The sequence below is a fragment of the Chiloscyllium plagiosum genome, chromosome 20 (genome assembly GCF_004010195.1).
Source record: "Chiloscyllium plagiosum isolate BGI_BamShark_2017 chromosome 20, ASM401019v2, whole genome shotgun sequence".
Classification (NCBI taxonomy): domain Eukaryota; kingdom Metazoa; phylum Chordata; class Chondrichthyes; order Orectolobiformes; family Hemiscylliidae; genus Chiloscyllium; species Chiloscyllium plagiosum.
Genome location: NC_057729.1, coordinates 13,390,301 through 13,416,652, shown reverse-complemented (window position 1 = coordinate 13,416,652; position 26,352 = coordinate 13,390,301).

The following is a 26,352-nucleotide window of genomic DNA, read 5'->3' as shown; positions in this document are numbered from 1 at the left end:
ATAGGTTGTGTGAGTGGCCAAAACAATGGAGGATGGTGTATATAATGTGGGAAAGTAGAAAATCTTTCACTTTAGCAGAATTTTCTTCTGAAAAGCAGACCATTACCTAAATAGAAAATGATTGTAGAATTCCAAGGTGCAGAGCGATCTTGATGTTCCAGTACATGAACATCAAAAGGTCAATGTACAGGTAGAGAGAGTAATTTAGATGGCTAATGTCATACTTTATTATAACAGGATTTGAGTCTAAACACAAAATACTATGTTTCAGTTACATAGAGCTTATTTAACTGCTGTTGAGACCATTGATGTGTTTTCATTATTTTCTGATGTTTGCTTTGGAACCATAAGCTAAAGTTGAGACTCAAACTTTGAACAGCAGCTTGTTTGGGAAAGAACAGCAAACATTATGGAAACAAGCCTGGAATGATAACTGTATGTTAATTATTATTCTGAGAATACTGCAGACATTTCAGTACCAGCATATGTTGCACTTAAAGGCTGGTAGTTCATCCTTAATATTAACTCTGCCTTCTCGCTACAGATGCTGCCAAACCTGCTGAGTTTCTCCAGCAATTTCTGTTTTTTTTGTTTCAGATTTCCAGCATCCGTTATTCTTTGTTTAGTTTATTGACTTTTTACAATTCTTTCTTTTTGGAATACAATATATTGGTCAAGGATTCCATAAAGAAAACCTGGTACTCATCATTGAAATGGTTTTTGGGCTGTCCAGTTAGAACTTCTATTTTCCTTTAATTAATGCCATAACTGTGTCTGCCTGTTGTGTATGTGCATGAGTGAGAGTTATGATCAAACAAGATCGGGATTAAATCATAGACCTTAATTAGATTACCTTGTTTGTTCTGCTAAAAATACAATAATAATAATACATTGCTAAGTTCTATTTGAGTAATAAACTTGGTATCTGATATCTGCTTTTAGTGAAGTCTGGTTAAGAACAATTGGGCAATTTTGAGGGTCATTGAATGATTTAATTTTACTCTGTTGTAAGTGCAGTGTTAGCAAGTCTGATTTGGTCTGTGTTGTAACACTGGAATGAATGGCTTGTCTTATGGTAAGACAAAATTAGATAGATTTGGTTTGTTTTCAGTGGGGATTAGAACAGTAAGGATGATTTGATTGAAATATAGAAGTCCCTGAACAGTCTTGACAAGTTGGACATGGAAATGATGCTTCCTCAACTGGTGAGTCCAGACCTAGGGATCATTGTTCTAGCATTAGAAGAGAGATAAAGAGATCTGAAAGGGTGGCACTTAATGCCCTGATGCTGAGATGAACAACCTTTAATTACCACAATCATCTTCCTTTGCATTGCATTATTCCAGCTGAAAATGTGTTGCTGGAGAAGCGCAGCAAGTCAGGCAGCATCCAGGGAACAGGAGAATTGACGTTTCGGGCATAAGCCCTTCTTCAGGAATCGGGCTTATGCCCGAAACGTCGATTCTCCTGTTCCCTGGATGCTGCCTGACCTGCTGCGCTTCTCCAGCAACACATTTTCAGCTCTGATCTCCAGCATTTGCAGACCTCACTTTCTCCTCATTGTATTATTCCAACTTGTCACCTCCTGTGTTGAGAATAAACATACCCAGAAATGAAAGTATTTGTGTCGGGGAGTTTGACTGCAAAGGTTGTCAGATTCAATGAGCATCAAAGAGTGTGGTGCTGGAAAAGCACAGCTGGTCAGGCAGCATTCAAGGAGCAGGACAGTCAACATTTCTTGCCTAAGTCCTTCATTAGGAAGGGCTTATACCTGATTCCTGATGAAGGGATTATGCCCGAAACTTTGACTGTCCTGCTCCTCGAATGCTGCCTGACTGGCTGTGCTTTTCCAGCACTACGCTCTTCGAATCTGATCTCCAGCATCTGCAGTCCTCACTTTCTCCCAAATTCAATAAGCAGAGTTGTTGTTTGCTGTACTTTACTAATCGATCAATTGAGAGCAACTCTCTCAATTTAAGCACGAGTTCCAGAGAAAGGAAGTAGAAATTTGTAGAGTCAATTGGTCAGTGTGTGTGGTTTTTATTTGCTCTGTGTAGATCAATTCTGAATGGTCCAGGGGTTTTGTTCCTTTTTGATGTTTGTATAGTATATTTGTATTAATAATGAGGTATGCCACCTCATAAACATTTAACATACAAGGAATTGCTTTGTAAGTGAGAAAATATTCAGTTTTATATAATCAAGAAGAAATGTGAATGATGTATTTACTACATAATAATAGAAGTAACTATGTCTTGATATGATGTGGAGATGCCAATGTTGGACTGGGGTGGACAAAGTTAAAAATCCATGACGCCAGGTTATACTCCAAAGGGGTTATTAGGAAGTACTTCCAAATAAACCTGTTGGGCTATAATTTGGTGTCATGTGATTTTTAACTATTCTTGAAAGCCTTTTAACAATTGGCATAAATGGATTATTTTGAGAAAAGCTAACTGTTGACAAAGTAAAGCTATATTTAATCCTTAAAGTAGCAAAATATAATTGATGTCAACCATTGGAGGGATTACAGGCTCAGTGCTATTACTGAGTAAGAGCTGTCGTTGTCAAATTTAGCTTGTCGCCTTCAGGATGGGTCAGGTTAACAAAGGTCAGAAATAATCCTCAGGGCATGAGTGGCTTCCTACTTTTTTTTAATTAAAAGTGCCATTGCTAAATGAAAGATTCTTCATTTGTTCGATCATGACTTGCTGCTGTTTGATCAGGGTGACATTTGCACAATTCAAACCTGAAAGCTGTTTGAGCTGAAAGACTTTTATCCAAAATTATTCCCATACAAGGCCAATCTAAAGTAGGCTGTCGTGCCATCTGGGAGAAAGTGAGGACTGCAGATGCTGGAGATCAGAGCTTAAAAATGTGTTGCTGGAAAAGCGCAGCAGGTCAGGCAGCATCAAAGGAGCAGGAGAATTGATGTGATCACCTGATGAAGGAGCGTCGCTCTGAAAGCTAGTGTGCTTCCAATTAAACCTGTTGGACTATAACCTGGTGTTGTGTGATTTTTATCAAAATTCTATCCAACTCAATCTTGAATAAATTAAATATTCAATCTCATTACTTAGTGCAAGAATTCCACATTCTATCAACCCTGTAAGAGAAAAAGAAATCCCCTTGTCTCTGCTCTGATTCTTAAACTATATACTTCAGTTTCAGTTCTCTCACAAGAAGAGGTGACTTCATCATAACTCGTCTCCTTAAATTCTTGTTTCAGTAACATCACTCCTCATTCTTTTAGACTACAAAAGATATAGACCTAACTTGTTCAATCTTCCTTCATAATATAAACCTTTCCTCTGGGGAATGAGTTGAGTGAACCTTCTCTGAACTCCTTCAAAAGCAATGTTTTATTTTCCAAATGAAACCATCAAAACTCTACAGTCATCCAGGTGTAGTCCCACCAGGGTCCTGTACAGCTCCAGTAAAACCTCCCTACCATTATATTTCTTAAATGATATTTCAGTTTCCTTTTGTTCACATATATGTGAACAATGATGCATTGATAAAGAAATATGCATTTATTCAAAATTAGCACTAGCTGAATGTCCCTGGTGGAACCCAAACTAGGCATCACTGAGCAGATTATTGCCAAGCAGGAGCTGTTCGTTAACACTATTAATGACTCCTTCCAACATTTTAGTAATAGTCGAGAGTAGACTTGGTAGCAATTGACAGGGTTGGTTTTTTCCTGCATTTTGTATGCAGGACGTATCTGGGCAGTTTTCCACATTGTCGAGTAGATACCAGTTTTGTAACTGTACTAGAACAGCTTGGCTAGGAGAGCAACAAGTTCTGGAGCAGACGTCTTCAGTACTATAGCTGGAATGTTGTAGGGGACACTGTAGCACTTGCATTATCCACTATCTCAAATTGCGTTTTGATGTCACTTTTAGTGAATCAAATTGGCTGCAGACTGGTATCTGTAAAGTCAGAAGGTTAATTTGAAATCACAAGTTTTCTGAGCATAGCCCTTTCGTCACTTGAAATTCCAAAAGCTTGTGATTTCGAATAAACCCATTGGACTATAACCTGATATCATGTGACTTCTGAGTTTGTCCATCCAGTCCAACACCGGCACCTCCACATCAAGGTATCTGTGATGCCGGGAAACACTGAAGAAAGCAGAGATTGTTCATCCACTTGGCACTTCTGACTGAAGACTTACCTTTTGCACTGAAGTGCTGGGCTCTTCCATCATTGCGGATGAGGATATTCATGTCATTGGGGATTTTGCTCCTCCAGTGAGTTATTTAATTGTCTGCCAACATTGACGACTGGATGAAGCAGGTCTACACAGCTTCGATCATTGGTTGTTGGAACACTTAGCTCTGTCTGTAACTTGCTGTTTATGCTGTTTGACATGCAAGTAATCCTTTTTGACAGCTCTACCAGGCTGATGTATCATTTTCAGGCATCCCTCTACTACTCCTGGCATGACCTTTTGCAATCTTCATTGAAGAAGGGTTGATCCTCCGGCTTGATGGTAATGCTTGAGTGGGGGATATGCCAGGCCATGAGGTTACAGATTGTGCTGGAGTACAATTCTGCTGCTGTTCATGGCTCACAGCACCTCATGGATACCCAGTTTTGAGTTGCTAGATCAATTGGAAGTCTGTCCCATTTAACACAATGGTAGTGCCACACAACATGATGGAGGTTCTTCTGAATGTGAATGCAGGACTTCCATTCCACAAGGTCTCTGTAGTGGTTAGTCTTTCTGTGCAGTCAGCAGATTGGTAAGGATGGTAAGTCAAGTTTTCCTCACCACCTGCCACAGACCCAGACTACGTCTATTAGGACCCAACCAGCTCAATTAGCAGTGCTGCTATTTAGCCATTCTTTTTGTAGACATTATAATCCCCCACCCAGAGTACAATTTACACCTTTCCATCTTCAGTGCTTCCTTCGAGTGTTGCTCAACTGATTCATCAATCAAGAGAGGAATATTCAGCAGGAGCTGTACTTGCCCATGTTTAACCTGAAGCTATGAGACCTTCAATGGTCTGGATTCAACGCTGAGGACTCTCAGAGCAACTTCCTCCCAACTGTATACCACTGTGCATCCACCTCTGCCGGGTCTGTCCTGTCACTGGGACAGGACATTTATCAAGGAATAGTGATGTCTGGGACATTGTCTGTGAGGTGTGATTCCATGTGTATGATTATGTCAGGTTATTGCTTAACAAGTCTGTGCGACAGTTCTCCAAATGTTGGCACTATCCCCAGATATTAGTAAGGAAGACTTTGCAGTGATGACAGGGCTGTCTCTGCCATCGTTGTTTCCAGTGCCTAAGTCAAAAACTATTGAGCCAGGAAATTGCCCCCACCACATCTCCCTGAGAGGTAAGTGAGATATACTGCTCTCAGGTGCTGTCAGTGTTTGTGCTTCCTGTGGGATCAATGTAACTGCAGATTAAATTATGTGAACGATTTCATCATCACTTTTTGTAGATTGTGAAAATTAATTAGCGTCTGGTTAACTCAGTTGGGTCGATGGTTAGCGTTGATTCTGTTTAACAGTAACAGACTGGGTTTGATTCTCAATCTGGTTGAGGTAGATATAGGGCCTGCTTCACCATGGTGCCCCTGAAAGCTGAAGGCAATAACAAGCCACCATTGGCAAATTAATAAACCTTCCACGAAAAACAGTTGGAGGTGAAATTTTAACAAATAAAGAGCCAGAAATCTGTCACTGGGCAGAACACATTGGAAGACACAAATTGGTTGCTAATGAAGCAATTCAAAACTCTACCTTTTTAATGAGGGAGCCCAGCATTTGACAGTCACCTAAAGCTGACAAGCATTGGTAAATTTCCATAACACACAATAATCCAAAAACTATTGTACTGAAAAAAATCATATGAATATGTATATTTCCATTTTAAGAAAGAACCTGTTTGCTGAAAATGTTGATTTTGAAATGTTAGAAGTCTTACCAATCCTCAGCTGAAATAAAATATCCACTATATTTTGAATTATCTGAGGTTGCTAAGCAACAGGATGAATGATATTTAACATGTCTTTAAGAGTTCTATTCTGAGATAGAATTGAGGTCTGCTTTTGACAATGGTAGTCAAAAATTATGACCAGACAGAGGCGTTTTTTAAAATTTGTTCATAGGTCATGAGCTTTGTGAAAGGATCACTATTTATTACCCAATCATAATTGCCCTTGAAAAGGTGGATATGAGTTGCTTTCCTGAATCATTTTAAGTCCATATTTCAAGGATACTTCTAATGTAAGGTTTATGGTCATGGTAAGGGGTGTGGGATCCACAATTTTGGATATAAAAAGATAAAATTTAGGTGACTCTCCTCAATCAACACACTTCCTTGTGTTCCTTTGGGCAGGTTTTACCTTGTACAATATTATTTCCTTTAACTCTTCAAAAACGATTTATCTCCAAGTCCACACTTTCAGTAAAAGCTGTTTTCAGTTAACTACAATGCATAAAATGTACACTGCACTGATAACTAGCTTCCCATATTTAGACAACAAATTCATACCTGTTACTCTTCATTTGCCTCATAAATATCTTCCATCAATTAATTTTTCATTGTTGTTTTCAATCCTAATACTTCAAAATAGACACCTGGCCTTTTTACGTACCCAGCTAATTCAGGGTTTCCAATTAGACTTTGCAATTCCTTCATTTCGATTTTGGAAGACACTGCATTCATTTGTGAAGTCCTACTCTGACAATGGCAATGGGCTTAACTTTTCCAAATAAGATTAGATACAAAATAACATTTAATCCATTCTATCTCCCTTTCAAACCACTGTGATGAAAAGCCTCAGAAATCTGACTTCCAATTTTGAATTCGATTTTAAGACCAGTTATGACAATGTTTTCACATACACTGACCCCATTCCACACAAAAAAAACAAAAAGCAAAAACAAAACAAAGTCTGAAAGATCTCCAAATGATGCTAATCAAATATGTCAGGGTCTGATTTTAACATAAAACAGTCCATTTTAATAAAACAGAAGCTTTTAGTTTCCCAGTTTTGGCACTAGCCTCCAGATGTTAGTAAGGAGGACTTTGCAGGTTCCACAGGGCTGTTTCTGTCACTGCATTTTTGTGGTGCCTGGATTGATGCCAGGTGGTCTGTCTGATTTAATTTGTTTGTTGAGCTTCAATTGCTTCATATAATGTTCAAAAATTACTTAATGTCTTAATAGAATCCTTACAATGTGGCAGCAGGCCATTCAGCTCATCGAGTCTCCAAAAAGCAGCCTACTCAGCCCTCTATCCTATCCCCGTAACCATGCATTTCCCATCGCTAATCTACCTAACCAGCACATCCCTGGACACTATGGGTATTTTGGCAAGGAAACCAGAGCACCCGGAAGAAACTCATACAGACACGGTGAGAATGAGCAAACCCCACACAGACAGTTGCCTGAGAAATCAATCCCGCGTCCCAGGTGCTGCGAGGGAGTAGTGCTAGCCACTGAGCCACCATGCTGCCCTAATAAAACCACCATGCCGCCCTAATAAACGAATAAAGTGATTGTATTATACTATTTGAATATATTCAAAGCATAAGGGACTGTCAAAGAATACAGGAGGATATAGATAGACTGGAGAGTCAGGCGGAAAAGTGGCAGATGAATTTCGATCCAGACAAATGTGAGGTGATGCATTTAGGCGAGTTTAATTCTAGAGCGAATTATACAATGAACGGAAGAGCCTTGGGAAAAGTTGATGGGCAGAGAGATCTGGGAATACAGGTCCATTGTACCCTTACAGTTGCTGCACAGGTGGATAGAGTGGTCAAGAAGGCATATGGTATGCTTGCCTTCATTGGATGGGGTATTGAGTATAAGAGCTGGCAAGTCATGTTAAAATTGTATAGGACGTTGCTTCAGCCACATTTAGAACACTGTGTACAGTTCTGGTCGCCACATTACCAAAAGAATGTGGGCGCTTTGGAGAGAGTGCAGAGAAGGTTTACGAAGATGTTGCCTGGTATGGAAGGTGCTAGCTATGAAGGGAGGTTGAGTAGTTAAGATTTATTTTAATTAGAAAAAAGGAGATTGAGGGGGGACTTGACTGAGGTTTACAAAATCATGAAGGATATAGACAGGTTGGATAGAGACAAGCTTTTTCCCAGGGTGAAGGATTCCATAACAAGAGGTCACGCTTTCAAGGTGAGAGGTAAAAGGTTTAAGGGGGATACATGTGGCAAGTACTTCACACAGAGGGTGGTGGGTGTCTGGAACGTGTTGCCAGCAGAGGTGGTAGAGGCAGGCACCGTGGATTCATTTAAGGTGCGTCTGGACAGATGCATGAGTGGATGGGGAGCAGAGGGATACAGATGCTTAGGAATTGACCGCCAGGTTCAGACAGTACATTTGGATCAGCTCAGGCTTAGAGGGCCAAAGAGCCTGTTCCTGGGCGGTATAGTTTCTTTGTTCTTTGTTGTTTGAACTTGCGACCTATTGCACATCATGGACCCCTTGGAGCTTGATATTAATTTCCACAGCAATGGTTCGATGGTGAACCCCAATGCATTGTGAAAAGTTCCCAATATTAATGGGATACTGCGTTTAATGTTACTTGCTGAATTACCCCTTCTGAGTACTTTTCACAAGCATTTCTCGGTGCCTGTTCTAAAACAAGTCCAAGTACCAGTACAAAAAAGCCTGTTATCACACTAGTCTAACTTCTTGCAAAACAGCCTGTTTTCCTGCATACCTCATGGAGATGTCATTCTTGGCATCATATGCTACAACAGTCCAATAATTTAAATATCACACACGATCTGGGGAATTTCCAATTGAAATCTCTGTGATCCTGCATACAATCTCCTGAAATCCATTTTGTACTATTTCATGATTCAATCCTGAATCTTTCTAAGTTTTTTCAAAATCTGATCACACCTCATAAGCAGTAAATAAATCATTTTTGATAACATTTTATCCATGAAAGTTAACAATCTGTCCAAACCTCCATCCTTTCAAACTAGCAAGTAAGAATTCTGAAAAATACTTTGCTGTTGATCCTGCCTGGGTGAGTTACAGACAGTGCTAAAACCACATCTTGTTGTTTCTTTGGTAAACAAATGGTTCAGGTCTATTTGTTTACTTCACTGTTACACTGGTCATAAAGCTCACTGCCAGAAAACAGGGGTGGGATAGTCATACTCTAAAACTTTACTCTTTTGACTCAACTATCCTCTGTTATGATTCGGAGATGCCGGTGTTGGACTGTGGTGTACAAAGTTAAAAATCACACAACAGCAGGTTATAGTCCAACAGGTTTAATTGGAAGCACACGAGCTTTCGGAGCGTCGCTCCGATAGTGGAGTGCCCTCCACTATCACCTGATGAAAAAGCGTCGCTCCGAAAGCTAGTGTGCTTCCAATTAAGCCTGTTGGACTATAACCTGGTGTTGTGTGATTTTTAACTTTATCCACTGTTATACTCTATCTAATGAAAGCTTTATTTTTGTTAATCACAGTCCATATCACTCACACTGCACTGATTACTAACTTCCCACAGTTATACAACCAATTCAAGGCACAAAGTTAAAAATCATACAACACCAGGTATTGTTCAACAGGTTTAATTGGAAGCGCACTAGCTTTCGGAGCGTCGCTCCTTCATCAAGTGATAGTGGAGGGCGCTCCACTATCGGAGCGATGCTCCGAAAGCTAGTGTGCTTCCAATTAAACCTGTTGGACAATAACCTGCTGTTGTGTGATTTTTAACTTTGTACACCACAGTCCAACACCGGCATCTCCAAATCAATTCAAGGCACAAGTGTGATAAATACTCCCTATTTGTCTGAGTACATGCATCTCCAACAACACTCAAGGAGCTTTACACCATCGAGGACAAAGCAAAACAGTTAATGGGCACCACATGTATAAACATCTCCTTTCCCCACTAACAATGTTTAGTAGCAGCAATGTGTATCATCTAAAGAATCACTGCAGAAATTCAAAAAGGCTTCTTAGATAGCACATTCCAAACCCACTACCACCTCGAAGGGTATGGGCAGCAGAGACATGGGAGCGCCTTGACCATCTAGTGGGGAAGATAGTGTTGAGCTACCTGCCTAAACTGTTGTGTTCCTTGGGTTAGGAGTATGGTGAAAGGAGCATCCATAGTGGTGTTAGGAAGGGAGTCCCACGATGTTGACCGAGCAACAGTGAAGGAGTAGTGACATATTTCCAAGCCATGATGGCACATAGCTTGCAATAATAATATACCCATGCATTTGCTGCCCCTACTCATCTAGATAAAACTTAAAAAAGTAAAATTTTGTTAGCTATGCTGTGAGCAAAGCACAAACCTGCACCAGCCAACACCTTTTCTGACCACAGCTACACAAACATTTTGGAATATTTTGCAAACAATGCTGCAGCCAGTCTACAGGTAAATCCCAACATTCATGAAGATCTGTATCCATGATTCCTATGCCACCTTCTGGGAACATTCAGAAAGGTGTGTGAACTGTGGAAGCCCTGCCCAAAACAAACGAGGGCTAATGGAATGTCCTTACCATCTGAATGTGGCTGCCCATTGCACAGAGGCCTAAGAACTATATCTGCCATGACAGTGATGAGAGAATCGACCTAATTCTTCACCCAATCTGGTCCACACACCAAATCAGGGATCAGGTTTCATGTCCAAGATAGTCTGGGAATTCTGGGAAGTCCTGAATATGACCAAATTGAAGTCTTCAGTATATAAACCCCAGTCAGATGGGTTGATAGAACAGTATGACCAGATGTTTTTAAAAAAATGATCAGATCACACTACCATTAGAACCTTCATGACTGGGATAAAGAACTGGATTTTCTTCTAGTCACTCACCAGGGATGCACCAATGCATCTACCCAATTTACTCCATTTGTATCCAAATATGGGCACCAGGTATAAGTATCAAGAGAGATGAGGACCTGAGGGCACAGCCTTAGAGTAAAGGCAAGACCTTTAGAGTAAACAGACATAAGGAGAAACTTGTTCAGCCAGCGAGTGGTGAATCTGTGAAATTCATTGCTACAGATGGCTGTGGAGGCCAGGTCATTGAGTATATTTAAAACAGAGATAGATAAGCTTTTGATTGTTAAGGGGATCAAAGTGGAGAAAGCAGGAAAATGGGATTGAAAAACCTATCAGCCATGATTGAATGGCAGAGCAGACTGGATGGGCTGATTGGCCTAATTTCTGCTCCAATATCTTATTGTCTCTGAAACTAAGCAAGAAGTGGTTTATAGAACATAAGGAGAGGGCCCTTGGCATACAGTGGTAGTGTCCCTACCTCTGAGCCTGGAGGCTTGAATTCAAGTCCAAACTGGTCCATAGCTCTCCAAAATCATCTCTGAACACATTAATTAGAAATATCTAAAACAGAAGGAGGAAGTCTCCAAGTTCGAAGAATGTCTTCACTCCCCTGTGAAATTATCAAGAGCATTTGAAAATCTTTTTAACAGTGATGAAACAAAAGGGAGACAAACACGGCAATGCCGACACTTTTCAGCCTAGAGACTGTGTTAATGTTCCCACCAAAATTCAGGTGAACCTTTACGGGCCCAGTCACGTGGCACATGTACAGTAGCCAAGAAGGTTAGGGAGTGAATTCTCTGATTAAGGCTCGAGTTCAGGGAAAACAATAGCAACGATTGTCTCAAGTCAATATGATAAATTAATCCCATTGCTAACAAGGGTACAAGCGGGTAACTGCCCATCCTATTTTTATCAGCAAGGTGAGCAACAGGGATGCATTGGAGGCAGACTTGGATGAGGCCACAATTAACTTTCTATTACCCAGCTAACTAATATCGAAACACAAGCATAGTTTGATACACGATTCACTGACCTAGGCACAAAGCAGCAACCAGATTTAATGCTGCTTCAGGAACCTCATCTGAGGACTGCTCATAACAAATTATAGCAATGCAGAATCCAATCATTAATGAGGCATCACATTGCGTAATCTAGTGTGCAGATCACACTCCAAGGTGCAATCTGTATTCCTGGACATGTTACAGTTCACAATTCTATTTATATACATCAGGTTTTTTTTGAGTTCAATTTACCTGATCTGATATCAATACAGAAGGAACATACTTCACAATTCCATTCCAAGTACTTAGACCACACTTCACAATGCAACAAATACAGAATACAGTGAGCCAGTCACAGGCATTAGTATTAATACTATCTCTGATCTCTACATTTTTTGTGCTAACATTAAATTATTATACAAAGGTACATAAAAATGTTATCAAAACATCATTGCAGTTCCAGTTTGAAATCTCCTCCAGTCACGTCTTTGGCATAGCTACATAACTGATCATTTTATTACATTAAATCTAACTACTCTGATTAACAGCTTTCTGAATATCAAAGGCACAGATGAGTGAATGTCATGTATTTTAATCTTAAAAAAGACACTCATGCCTTAGGCCCATTTGCACTCTGCACCTCATGACCAACAGACAGCCAGCTTAACTCATCGTTTACTAATCTCACAGGCAGCCTGGATCAACCTGAACTCTCATTCCCACATACCAGCTGCATTTCCTTGTACTCTTACCTGAGCTGGGCTGCAGGTTTGCCACTTGAATGCAGTGAATCTTGCCCTACTCCTCTAGGAGGCCAGCCAGCATTATAAAACTTAGCAGCCATTCATTCTGATTCATTGTGGACAGAGTACACATCACTGGAGGATAACCTCCCAATTATCTGTCTTATGCATTCATGGCTGCCAAATTGAAGATCCTAGTTGTGCACCTGGGAGAAATCTGAGGGTCCAGAGGCAAGCATTGGCCACATTGATCTTTGTCATTGTCATTGATAATGTCTGGACATCAACACCAGCAGGGGCAGTACTTTTGGGAGGCTGCAGGTATCCACCACCACCTGACACAACAACTAACTTAAGTCATGTACCTCTAAAATTCCAAGAAGCCTAATCTCTGCCTGTACATTCTTTTAATGATATTACCAGCTCCATGAGTGTTCCCTTTCTTCTGTTTTCCAATCTAGGTTACTTAACCACCAGCAACTGCTGTTGGTCACACTGAAGTTTGAATCAGGAACAATCAATGGCAATGAAGACATCTCCAATCCTGATGTGATTCAAAAAGCCTCCAAAGCAAAATTTCATCAAAAGTAATGTGAACAAGCCCTTCGCATCAGGAGATAAGAAAACAGCTGAGTACAATGTGTTTATTCCATGAGTTTGACTCAGCCATCTCAACCAACATGATGTTTTCTCCTTGCTTTCAGATAAGTAGTCAGCAAGCTCTGGAAATTAGCAGATTGATGGTGATTTTATGGAAGGCACAGCAGCCTTGAAAGACTGAATGACATAGCTCTGTTCTTAATTCATGTGGTATGGTCATAAATCCAACATGATCAATTAAATTCAAACAACCTACTGAAATTCACTCAAATTGAGTGATTGTCCAATGCTTAGTAGGCAGTCTTACAAGATACCTGTTGAAGTGTATGTATTTTACCATATCAACTCATTCCTTTCTGGGCTGGTTGGCTGTACAGTCAGTGTGCATAGCATTGATTAGATTAGATTAGATTACTTACAGTGTGGAAACAGGCCCTTTGGCCCAACAAGTCCACACCGACCCTCTGAAGAGTAACCCACCCATACCCATTCCCCTACATTTACCCCTTCACCTAACACTATGGGAAATTTAGCATGGCCAATTCACCTAACCTGCACATTTTTGGACTGTGGGAGGAAACCAGAGCACCTGGAGGAAACCCACGCAGACACGGGGAGAATGTGCAAACTCCACACAGACAGTTGCCAGAGGCGGGAATTGAACCCGGGTCTCTGATGCTGTGAGGCAGCAGTGCTAACCACTGTGCCACCATGCTGCCCATTGGTGTCAACAGCACAGGATTCAATTCCCCTCTCTGGCAGGTATGGATTCAGGATCTGTCTCCTTGCCCTACCGAGAATGGAGATCATTGCATTATGAGTTGTACCTGCATTTAGAGAAAGTGAGGACTGCAGATGCTGGAGATCAGAGCTTAAAAATGTATTGCTGGAAAAGCGCAGCAGGTCAGGCAGCATCAAAGGAACAGGAGAATCAACGTTTCGGGCATAAGCCCTTCTTCAGGAATGAGGAGGGTGTGTCAAGTGGGCCGAGATAAAAGGTAGGGAGGAGGGACTTGGGGGAGGGGCGTTGGAAATACGATAGGTGGAAGGAGGCTAAGGTGAGGGTGATAGGCCGGGGTGGGGGTGGGGGCGGAGAGGTGGGGAAGAAGATTGCAGGTCAAGAAGGCGGAGCTGAGTCGGCATTTGGTAGAGAACTGAAGAATATGAGAACTTGAGATAGCCTGCTTCTCCTGAGGAGTTGCGTGTAAGGGGCCTAACCTGCTTCCTGGTGCACTCACTCATAGATATAGAAATTAGAAGCAGGAGTAGGCCATTAAGGCCTATGAGTCAGCTCCTCAGTTCATTAGGATCATTGCTGATCCTCCAACCCCATCCCTTGTCCTGCTTCCTGCATATCATTTGACCCCTTTAGCCCCAACTCCTCCTTTAAAATTATCTTTTGCCACTTATAACCATTTTTCTCCCTGACCCACATCAAAATCCATGAGTTTCTTTAACTTAAATTTTCCTGTTATTTCAAGACTGCAACAAATGCTTAATTACACAACTCAATGAGGAATCACATTATTGTAATGATGACTGAGTTTAATTTTAGATAAAATCAGTTCAAAGTTTTTTAGATTAGATTCCCTACAGAATGGAAACAGGCTCTTTGGCCCATCAAGTCCACACCGACCCTCCAAAGAGTAACCTACCTAGACTCATTTCCCCTACTCTATATTTACCTCTGACTAATGCAACTAACACTATGGGCAATTTTGCATGGCCAATTCACCTAACCTGCACGTCTTTTTGGATTGTGGGAGGAAACCAGAGCACCCGGAGGAAACCCACGCAAACCCACACAGACAGTAGCCTGGGCTGGAATCAAACCCAGGTCCCTGGCACTGTGAGGCAGTAATGCTAACCACTGAGCCACATGCCTTACCCCTGTGCAGTGTTTTGTTTTACACTCTGCACAATTTGTTGAATTGCTAGGTAGCTGGTCTTCCTATTTCAGCCTTCTATACTAATCTGTTCATGAATGCTGCTCATACAAAATCATAGAGTTAAGAATTCAACTAAAGCATTTCCCATTTACTGAATTAGTTCCAAGGTCTACATTTCATTTTAAGCAATTTGTTCTGTTGTTTCCCAAAGTAGCAGCTGATGCCTTCCAATTTAAAGCTAATTCCAAATAAAATACATTAACACTATAATTCTTCACACTGTGTTCAAATAATAATCAGACACTCTAAACTTTAACCTTTTATCTTGAGACCACTATCTCCATACATGTATTCTAAGTTGCCTGAATTTTGACGTTGAGAAAATGAACATTCATTTAATGGCTAAAATGTTTTGAAAGAAATAGCATCACTAGCAAAGAAAGAGAGTTTTTGTTATTGAAAATAAGATAAAAGGCTAAGCTTATGATTCAGAAATCACCTCATCTCACTTGTTTGTGTTCAAGAATGTGCATAGTTTCCCTCATCTTTGTAATTTAGATAATTTGTAAAAGATGTCCTATTATGGTATTTTATTTTCTTTTTCTGAAACAATGAACTCTCCATTCCCTATCATTTAAACAATAATGAATGTAAGTCTTGTGGTATTGGGAATGGTGGGTCATAAGACTTGCTGTGTTGGAACAGCAAGTGTTGATATTTTTCTGAAGGAAAAATAATATTTGTGAATGAAAGACACTGTGTTATTAATTTGCAAGCAGATTCAAGAAAGGAAAAGAGACCCTGTTAATAATTAACCTCCTGATAAATTTTCAGCTTACCAGGTGAAAGCTTCATGAGTATTGTATCTCACCCCTAACAACCCCTTGATTGTCATATTATTTTTAATCAACCTGGGAGATTCAGGATGTTATGATACACCTCTGGGACAGGTGGGACTTGAACCAAAAACTGACTCAGCAGTTGATGCACTACCACTGTGCCACAACACTCCTACTTAAGTTGATATTTGTACAATTACTGAATTTTCCCATTTGGTCTCATCACAGAAAATCAAACTGAGTAATTAATTGTTAATTGTGATAAGTATGAAAATTGTGATAACTAAGGACTGCAATGTGAATGACTAAAACTATGCAGTTTCGTTCACTTAGGTCAGAAATTGTTTTGAGAACATTTTTTGAATGCCAAGTTTAAATTCTTTTCCTGTTCCTATATCTGCTTTTTCTCTCTTGATTGAATCTTTTTTCTCTATCTATTTATTTCTTCTGCACCTAATTTGTCATTTGAAATCATCCATTTCAATTCATGGCAATCGTCTGTTTATTTCTCAGACTTTTAATCTCGTTGATTCAGGAGTATTTTGTCTCAGTATTTCCAAGGTCTCAGATGCCTTATTTCGCATAGTAGTGTTATTAGTTCAAATGTTCAACAACATAATGTTTATCTTAACCCAAGAGTGTATGCCCAAACCAAACTAACATGAGATTCCTTCCTTAGAGTCATAGAGTCATAGAGATGTACAGCATGGAAACAGACCCTTCGATCCAACCCGTCCGTGCCGACCAGATATCCCAACCCAATCTAGTCCCACCTGCCCAGTAAGATCTGGAGAATGATTTATTATCTAGGTTAACATCAAGCCTTTGGTTAAAACAAAATGAGGACATAATGTCAAGGTGACTGACAAAATAAGTCGAACCCCACTGTGTTAAATGGAATACAAAGGAAGCTCTATTATCCGGCATTCGATTATTCAAACCAGATTGCAAGGCCCCATTGCTTGGTTCAACTGTGTTATCCAGTATTCAATTATCCGAAAAAAATACTCCCTGCCTATGTTGTTTGGATAATCAAGGTTCCTCTGTAAAAGGTTTAAGTCAGCCATTTATGTGAAAGAGTGACAATGTAGAACAGCAGAGTTGATTTTTTAAAATTTAAATCCTATACTGAAAATCTTCAAAGCTATAAAACTGCACTGATCTGTTTAAATACTTTCATCTTTGAGATGAAGTGAAGTATTCATTTTTATTGTCAAAATATTGTGCTGGCTGTTGAATTTTAAATGGTTTATATATGGCTACCAATTTCCTTTTCCTGTGAAGATTTTAAATTTGACATTGAAAATATTACTTGGCATTTCACAACAAATGACATGGTAGAAAATGAACATTTTAACATAAGCTATCTCTAATAGCCTCATGAATAAACATTTCTTGAGAAAATCTTCCCTATGTTGTTCATGCATTGCAATTCACATTTCCAGTGAAGAGACTTGGAAACAAGCTCAAAGGTTGTGCTTTTTTTTGTAGTTTGTGAGGGATATGGTCAAAATGTTTTTTTAAATATTCATTCATGGGATGTATCACGAGTCAGGCCAGCATTTATTGTCCATCCCTAATTGTCCAGGGGAGTGTTAGAATCAACCACAATACTGCTTTTCTTGATTCCTTCTGAGAAATATTTAATATTTTGTCCATATAAAAGAGACAAAGGTTTCTCCATGGCTGCAGCAGATGAGTGTTCTGCAAGGTGTTCAATTGTTTACCATCTAGGTTGGTGCCAGTGTGATCTTGAATCAATTCTTTCTTTGGATATCTGATTGCAATTTTTAAAAATGTTATTCTTTCCAGAGATGTGGGCATCACTGACAAGGCCAACATTCATTACTAATCCTTAATTCCCATCTTTTGAACTAAGTGGCTTGCCAGGCCATCTCAGAGGGCAGTTATGAATCAACCACATTGCTGTGGGTCTGGAGACACAAGTAGACCTGACTAGGTAAGGTTGGCAGATTTTGTTCTGTAAAGGACATGCGTGAACCAGATTTCTCCTTCCAAAAATGGACAATGCTTCCATGGACACTATTGCTGAGATCAGCTTTCAAAGATATGCAGGTTGGGTGAATTGGCCATGCTAAATTACCCATAGTGTGCAGGGATGTATAGGTTAGGTGCATTAGTCAGGGAAAATGTAGAGTAATAGGGGAGGGGAATGCGTCTGGGTGCAATACTCTTTGGAGGGTCGCTGTGGACTTGTTGAGCTAAATGGCCTGTTTCCTCACTGTAGAGATTCTATGAAATTATATTCTAAGTATTCTAGATTTATATGATGGAATTTAAATCCCACTTACTGCTAAGGTTTGATTTTAACCCATGTCTTTGCAGTGTTAGACAGGGTCTCTATGTTATTAGTCCAGCGACATTGTCACTACACCACTGGCCCACCCCGGTCTCACATGTGAAGCTAATGTTGGATGGATGGGTGAGGACACTGACTTACAATGTGTTCAAGTGTGCTCCAGAGACTGGAATTGTACAAATATTGACATTGTTTAATTGCAGAGACTTCACAATGTTTCCCATGTAGTAGGCTGTTGAACACTGAGATTGTCTTTCAGGATATATTTGTATATAAGTCATCTTATGATCTGGTCCTCCATGCTCAGCTGGTTGTACAATATCTTCCAGTTGATGGGAATCCTCGATACAAACCATATGGCTGACTCAGCAAAACTGAGCTCCTGCAAGCTTCTTATTTAATACTTTCCTGCCATCTGATGTTGCAGATGGATCTTAAGCAGTGAAGGTGGAATGCGCCATGTGGCTTGATATCATGCCTTTGGGTTATCTTTGCCACACAGCTTTGGAAACATGATTGAGAACAACTGTCTGCTAGCCTTTGATCTTTGTTTTGAGAGAAATGTCATGCTCTTTCTAAAGTCTATGGATGAACCTATTGCGAGCTCAATGTTGTCAGTTGATGTAATCTTCAGTATCCAACATCCGACAATACTACAAAATCAGCATGCTAATCAGCATGTACATAGAGTCTGTTAAATGAGTGACAATCAAACTGATACCTCCATCTTCATTAAACTGACAGGATAAAGAGGATGTGTTCATCCTCCTGGAGCCCATGAACTGCGTTAATATGCACAGAGGGAATATCACACCAAGAGAACAGGATCATTGTGGTGAATGGATCAGGAGTGTTGTGTGAGTCAGTACAAACAGTGTGCAGTATAGACGGTTTTTTAAAAAAGTGGGCGGCACGGTGGCACAGTGGTTAGCACTGCTGCCTCACAGCGCCTGAGACCCGGGTTCATTTCCCGCCTCAGGCGACTGACTGTGTGGAGTTTGCACATTCTCCCCGTGTCTGCGTGGGTTTCCTCCGGGTGTTCCGGTTTCCTCCCACAGTCCAAAGATGTGCAGGGTCAGGTGAATTGGCCATGCTAAATTGCCCGTAGTGTTAGGTAAGGGGTAAATGTAGGGGTATGGGTGGGTTCGCTTCGGCGGGTCGGTGTGGACTTGTTGGGCCGAAGGGCCTGTTTCCACACTGTAATGTAATCTAATCTAATCTAATCAATCTTGTTGGAAATAACTTTTGCAAAGAGTTTTTCCAACTGTATGAACTCTGAAATGATAGTCATCAATGGGCGTGCTTACATTCCCTTTGTACAGATGAGTTCTGGAAGTATCCTTGTAAACCTAGCACAAAATAACCTGATTCCAGATTAAGCAGAAAAGTTTCCTAACCATGTGAACGCCACATTTGACTTCTTCAGGTGATATTCCATCAGCTCCCAGAAACTTACTCAACAATAGTTGATGATTTCTGCTTGAGATGGCTTGAGGGATAACTCATTCGGAATATGGTGTTGCTTAACTGATTAAATGATGTCACACGTTATCGATTATTGGTTCAGGAGATTTTAATAGTGCTGTACCAATCAAGGAGAATTTATTGCTTGTTAGTTTGAAGTTAATTGCCAACTTTTGAAATGGCAGGACCCTCACTGTTGGTTTGAGGACCATGGGCAGATTGAAACTTCATATACAGGCTTCAGGTTGTATTTGTCAGTACAGTGCTACACCATATTCTGCCACTACATTTCTTCACATCTTTGAGTTTAACATATAGGCATGGTGGCTCAGCGGTTAGCACTGCTACTTCACAGCGCCAGGGTCCTGGGCTCAATTCTAGCTTCGGGCGACTGTGTGGAGTTTGAACATTCTCCCCGTGTCTGCATGAGTTTCCTGCGGGTGCTCTGGTTTCCTCCCACAATCCAAAGATGTGCAGGTTAGGTGAATTGGCCATACTAAATTGCCCATGGTGTTTGGGGATATGTAGGTTAGGTGCATTAGTCAGGGGTAAATATCAGGTAGGGAGCATGGGTCTGGGTGGGTTACTCTTCAGCGGGTGGGTGTGGACTTGTTGAGCCGAAGGGTTTGTTTCCACACTATTGGGATTCTATGATTTTATGCTTTTGCTTGATGGTACTGGCTTGTCTTTCTGGTGATTTATTGTCTGATAATTTAGGATCTGTGAGTATTGTGCATGCCATTTAATAGCTTGGTTATATCTTGGTTGTTCTTGTTAAACCAATCTTGGCATTTCTATTGAAGAATCAAGGATCTCAGATAGTGAGCTATGAGTAACATCTCTTAACTTCTTCCAAGAGTTTTCAATTTCTAGATTATCTCTGGATAATAGCAATCTGTATTCTGAATGTTTGTTCAAGTTCCTGTTAATTGGCTCAGTCTTTTAAGATAATTATATCAAGGTTCTTTTGTGGTTTGACTGTAGCTTAAAAATGTGTTGCTGGAAAAGCGCAGCAGGTCAGGCAGCATCAAAGGAGAAGGAGAATCGACATTTCGGGCATAAGCCCGTCTTCTCCTTTGATGCTGCCTGACCTGCTGCGCTTTTCCAGCAACACATTTTTAAGCTCTGATCTCCAGCATCTGCAGTCTTCACTTTCTCCTGGTTTGACTGTATCATAGCATGTTAGATGTTATCTTCATGGAAGAGTCAAAAGTCTGACCAACACTCGGGACCTCTACAACAACAGGTAGAATGCATGTTTTGAGATGTATCCATCATATAATAACATAATTCAACATATGCCAATCTTTAGACTGGGGTGTATCCATGTTGTTTGCAGGTTGTTGGAAGATTGTGCTCATGAATGAGAAGTCATTCTTGTTCTAAGTAGAGAGAAGAAACTAGAGTTTATTCCATCAGTAAAATAATGTCCCAGTTCTCCCTTCTGTGCATTACAATCTGGACTAATATGAGCACTGAAATCACACATGGATGATGATTTTGTCCTGACATGGTATTCCCCCGGTCCTACTGATATCATAGAATACTTCTTTGGCCTTGCCTGTCAATGTCATGGTTGGTGAATAGATGCTAAAGACTTTGTTTGCTTGTTTGTTTGTATGAATCAATCTGTTCATTGTGCTAGTACTCACTTCCAGTGCAAGTGGGACTTGAACACAAACCTTCTGACCTAGATGCAGGAACGTTACCACTCTACTTAAGAGTCCTAAAGATAATGAGTGGTGTATCTTGGTCATTAGCAGGTGACTGGAGGTGCAGGGGCTATCAAGTGTCCATTTGAGGGTATCAGTATAAAAGATTTGAAGAGTCAGTGAAAGTGACTTTTACAGAATGTGTTTCTCTATATATTCAACTAGGAGAGAATAAGGGCAATTAGTGATCTCACTGATGCTGGCTAAGGTTTTTGGTTGATTAATCATGGTTGAATTTTTAATTTAAAAATTTGAATTGAAATTCCAGGAAATGGCACGAGTTTGGTAATCCAAAAACAACTGTAATCCTATGCAATATTCCTGGTGACTGATGTTAAAAATAGTTACTCACAGCATTTTAAGTGATCATTATCAACAGCCATAGATAAAATACCAGTTTGAAGGTATGCGTCCCTTGAGATTTAGAACAAAGTAAATGCATTTATTCTGGAAACATTTGGACACAGCCCAACATCTTTATAATTGCTGCATTTTATCTGAATGTGACTCAGTTTAACAGAGTAGTACTCCGTACGTTACAAAACTCAATCACACTTGGTCTGTAACATTTGATAGTAACTCTTCCCATCAAAACCTACTATTGTCTCAAAAGACATTTATTGAGAGGTTACAAGTCACAAGATGAGATTTGTAAGGAATAAGTGACAATTTAGCTGAATGAGGTCCCTTGGGGAAGGGGTTAGTGCAATAAAATCCATCATTTGAGATGGAGAGTGACATAGTTGATTCTGAAACTAGGTGCTAAATCTAAATAAAGGAAACTGTGATAGCATAAGGGATAAGCTGGGAACATCATTTAAAGAAATGACAGTGGATAGACAATGGCAGACATTTAAAGAACGCATGAAGGAACTACAATTATTCATTCCTGTCTGGCAGAAAAATAAAGTGGCACAACTATGGCTAATATGAAGGAGTTCGATATAATTCATATGGTTGAAGCAATGAAAACATATGGAGAGAAAGCAGGAACTGGAATTGAGTTGGATAATCAGCCATGATTTGAATTGAAAGGTGAAGCAGACTTGATGGGCTGAATGGCCTACTCCTGCACTTTTTTCTCTGTTTCTATATTTCCCAGTGAAAAATTCTTTTTTGATACTTTGCCCCATAGGAACATAACAAAAAGCTCTTTACTCACATTTTGTATACTCCAAATTCAAATATCAATAAATATTACCTTTACCATGATCACAATCACATAGACTATCAATTGTGAAACCTCATTTTTTGGTCCTGAAATAGTCTGACTACACCTTTTACCATCTATTTTACTATTTCTATATTTCTGCAAGACTTTGGGATTTTATTTTGGTAGCCACCAGTCTTTCCTCATAACTACGCAAATGTAGATTGGGACAATGATTAATGTACCCCATTATAATCATTTTATAATGTTGGCATTTCCATAATTTCTCTGCAGATTTGTTTTTCTGCATCAAATCAGCACAGAAGTAGATTGTTCAGTCCATTGCATTTATACTAGCTTTCTGTCAAGGCATCTCAAGTGTGCAGCAGTTTTCTATATGAACTGTCCCCTGTTCAGGGGGAATCTTATGTTGGTTGTCTTTCCCTAAGCTATCTTTGGAGACCTGTACCCCAGAATTTAGCCGTCTCAAGGAAATTCCCTTTGTGTTCTTCCAGCACAGAGGGGCTTCCTGTACAGGCTGCTGCTACACATACTTCCAGATTTTTTTCCATCATTGGGATACATCCTGGTGTTGCATCTTGCTAACCAATGGTGTGCCCTCTATTTGTGAGCTTCCAGGATATCTGTAGTTTTTGTAGCCATGAAGAGTCTATGGAACACATACATAGCAATTATAACAGCATACAGCTCTATATGCAAAGAGACTGCTTCTAAAATTTCAATTGAAGTTCAGTCCTATGCTCCTGATAATCTCTTCAAAATGTTATGTTAGCTTTAAGATTCCTTTGAATTTTGATTATTCTATTAATTCTAATTTGGTTTAATTTGGCAAATTGGTTTACATTTTAAGAGGCTATAAAGTAGGATTGGTAGGCTTGTGTGGCACAATGGTAATGATCCCACCTCTGAACCACAAAGAGTTCAAATCCACATGCCCTTGAGGTGCATCATCATCTGTCCAAAAAGGTTGCTTGAAGGTACTTAAAGCAATCTTAGTAGCAGCACTATGCCCCAACTACAAACCGCCAGTGGTTGATTTCCCAGCACCCAATACAACAGCCACTGCTTTGCATCAGCTCTATGAATCTTCTGTAATGGGAATATTCCGACACTGAACCAAAGGCACAAAGGCACAAAGCCTGTTCCCCTGAACAGAATATTTGAAGCTTTAATGGCACTGCCCAAATGCTAAGTCCATAATTCACTGGGTTATAAAAGGGAGTGTAGTCACATAGATTGCTGAAGTCATTCAAATGGGTCCTAAGAGAAGGACAGCATCATCTTGTAATGGGCAGGAAAATGCTCCACTGCTTAGTTTGAAACACCTAGTAGTTAGAACAGTGCAAGTGAATAAGTATTTACATGTGTCAATTCAATATGCATTGAAACATGCTTGCTACTAAGATGCCTTTGAAAGGATATTTCTTCCTCTGCGTTTGTCACTCTATCTATGTGTTGGTGTAACATCCACAGCTGGTAATTCCTGTTGAAAGCCTGGGTGGCTGTCCTCTGAGCCGTCTGGACCTACAGGCCCTGGACTGGTGAGTCTCCTACACAGATACAGGCAAGCCTCCCTTGGTTTGCTCAACTGCAAGGAGGAGGATCATTGGCAGAGGGGAGGTGGAAGGGCAGTCCCACCTCTGGAATGTCCTGAGATGAAGTGACCAGGTGCCTGTCTGTCACTTCTCCTCCCTTCTGGACACCTACTGAGACCACGCTTGCTCCTTGAGAAGTTGGGGCAACAGGAATGAAGTTAAGGTGTCTCTCTCTCTTCCCTCTTGCCATGCTAATGGTCTAGAACTTCTGATTATCGTCTGAACAGATCTATCCATCAGTGATCACACCAAAAAGTCCCCAATTATTTACCCTTCAGATTGTTAGGCAGGGAATCTCACAATCTGGAAAATTATTCTTATTGGAACAACACTAAATCAGTCATTTCCTTGAGCTTGTCGAAAAGATTATGTTCGATCCATATCCTAATTCTTTCCACCAACATCTGCTTCAAATCAAACTCAGAACAAGATGATTAACTGAGGGTTCCACACTTCCTATGTTCCTATGAACAGTCAAAATTACCCAACTGTTCTAGGAGCCAAATTCATGATCAAGTGTAGAAGATGCTGATGAAAATCGTAACCATCAAATGCTTCTGTCTTACTGAGATCATAGAACATAGAACATAAAAGAATACAGCGCAGTACAGGCCCTTCGGCCCTCGATGTTGCGCCGATCCAAGCCCACCCAACCTACACTAGCCCACTATCCTCCATATGCCTATCCAATGCCCGCTTAAATGCCCATAATGAGGGAGAGTCCACCACTGCTACTGGCAGGGCATTCCATGAACTCACGACTCGCTGAGTAAAGAACCTACCCCTAACATCTGTCCTATACCTACCCCCCCTTAATTTAAAGCTATGCCCCCTTCATCAATAGGCTATACCTGCACAAGACAAAAACAAGGAGGAATAGAATGGGGCAACCTAAAGCCAATGGTGTTGCTTCTTTCCCTGCCACGTGGGAGGTCAGCACGGAAGTTCAAACACAGCCAACTACGGAAACTTGTGGCAAGGCACAATAGGATTGACCAATGAAGCAATTGTAGATGCAGTACATTCTTTAACCAAACAATCTGAGTAGATGACCCTGATTGCAATTCCACTCCCCTGCCTGTTTCCCTTGCTGAAGCCTCAAAGGCTGCAGAGCTTCTGAGATTTTACACAGCAATATCAAACATGACAAACATGTTTGACTGAATTGATGACATGCCAGACTACAATGCACTATTTGAAGACAGCACGCTCAGTCCAGAAAGATATCTGAACTTTCCATAATTTTTCACAGCATTTTTCAATGCTTTTTACTATACAAGATTTGGTCTCTGTAAGGTTTGAACAAATTTAAACACAGACATTTTTCAGTATTGAAGGCAGATTGGGTTGATTAGTGCCCTCTACTACCTTGAACCTCAACTAAGGTAAATTTATGGGCATGTCCAAACCTATTTGACTTAATCCTAATTTTATGGTATTGAAACATAACTTTTCTATTTCATTTATTTCTTATTTGATTTTTAATGCTGCAAGTTATATATTGTATGAATTGATATTTATTTGATTTTAATTGATTTTGGTTATGCTACATCATTTGCTCGAAGTTTGTGAGAAGTTTTGTAGCTCGGGTGCTCGTTGTTGTGGTTCTGTTCGCCGAGCTGGGAATTTGTGTTGCAGACGTTTTGTCCCCTATCTAGGTGACATCCTCAGTGCTTGTAAGCCTCCTGTGAAGCGCTGCTGTGATGTTTCCTCCGGCATTTATAGTGGTTTGTCTCTTCCGCTTCCGCAACCGGAACACAAATTCCCAGCTCAGCGAACAGATCCACAACATCATTTGCATTTTATTAGGTTGCTACCTTATTATCAATTCCATAAACATTTTTCATATTAACTGTGTTCAGCACTCCATTCAAGCAAGCAGAAGGCTTGTTCACAACAGTTGAGTGATAAAACAAAGACCTGAGGCAAAGGATCATTATGTTTCCTCAGGAACATCTTCTAGAATAAGACTTAGATTGTTGCAGGGCATTTTCATTGGGTATCGGTGTGATGCTGCAGATCTTTTCACTTCTTGGATGGGCTTTCTCCCTGTTGTCACTTGTTTTCAATATTACCGAAACAGACAATCAAATGCACCTCTCGCTAATGTATTAAATTCAATTTCCTCAATTGACTTACTTTAATTTATTCCAATCCCTCCTTCTTAATTTGACTGGTTTCTAAGTTCAACTTAATGTAGAG